General features: G+C 40.1%; 1 pseudogene; it reads left to right on the forward strand.

Annotated features, from left to right (window-relative positions):
* The first annotated feature begins 22 nt into the window (after positions 1-22).
* On the forward strand, positions 23-979 carry LOC122648405 (annotated as a pseudogene).
* Positions 980-1,337: the final 358 nt, after the last annotated feature.

Genomic DNA, 1,337 nt, shown 5'->3' on the forward strand with positions numbered 1-1,337 from the left:
CATGGTATTGTCATTGTACCTCCATTTGCCTAAGCTTGACGACAAGTACTCTTGCGAATATAGAGACTGTCTCGAACCGGTGAAATTACCTCGGATGTGTGCCAATTCATGGGAGAGACCCACTCCAAGACAGGACAAAATAAGGTTTATACATGGACCTTATACCATTGCAAGCGTTTCAAACTGGCTAATGGTATCCTCGCTAAATAGCTTCATGGGCATGGAAGAAGGTGCTATCAAAGCTTTGAAGGACGGTGGAGACACAAGTTTGCCACCTATATATCCTATTGGGCCACTCATACAGAATGGTTGTATGAAGGATGGACTTGATGTTTCTGGGTGTCTAAGATGGTTGAACAATCAACCCCTGGCGTCTGTATTGTTTGTTTCATTTGGGAGCGGTGGTGCCCTCTCAAGGGAGCAGTTGAATGAATTGGCGTTAGGACTGGAGCTTAATAAACAAAGATTCTTATGGGTTGTCAAGAGCCCAAATGTTACCTACGTCGATGCCTAAAGCATTGAAGACCCTTTGGTTTTCTTGCCGGAGGGTTTCTTGAAGAGGACCAAAGGAAGGGGTTTGGTGATACCATCATGGGCTCCTCAAATACAAGTTCTTAGCAATGTCTCTACTGGAGGGTTCCTCGCCCATTGTGGTTGGAACTCAACCTTAGAGAGCGTGGTACATGGGGTACCATTGATTACGTGGCCGCTCTATGCAGAACAAAAGATGAGTGCAGTGATGCTGGTGGAGGATTTAGAGGTAGCTTTGAGGCCAAAAGCTGCGAAGAACGGGATAGTGGGGAGAGTGGAAATTGCTACGGTAGTAAAGTGCTTAATGGAAGGGGTAGAAGGGAATAGAATACGAAAGAGGATGAGAATGCTCAAGGGTGCAGCTACCAAGGCGTTAAGCGAGGAAGGATCCTCCAAAGAGTCACTCTTAGAGGTAGCATGCAAATGGAAATATCAAGTGGGGATGTGAAAACAAAGTTCATAGATTATGATGTTCATTTTTTCCATCATAAAATAAAATTTAAGTAAATAGATTCTCATCATAAAATTATCATATTATATGTAAAGTTTATTAGCCATATAAGTCTCAACTATATTTTTGTAACAATTCGTCTAAATGTAACCTACTTGGTTACAACAAAAAGACATTGTAACCTAATTTGTAATGGCCTCATATTTTTTTTGTCTATCTTATGAGGATTTTTTAGGTCAAATTAGTCAATTACAATATTAATTTATTATTGGTAATAAAAGAAATTTATTGAGAAAAACCTCATGGGAAAGAAGTCCCACAGGTATATAAGTACAATGAAAATAAGACAAAACTA

This window comes from Telopea speciosissima, unplaced genomic scaffold, assembly GCF_018873765.1.
Source record: "Telopea speciosissima isolate NSW1024214 ecotype Mountain lineage unplaced genomic scaffold, Tspe_v1 Tspe_v1.0979, whole genome shotgun sequence".
NCBI classification, from domain to species: domain Eukaryota; kingdom Viridiplantae; phylum Streptophyta; class Magnoliopsida; order Proteales; family Proteaceae; genus Telopea; species Telopea speciosissima.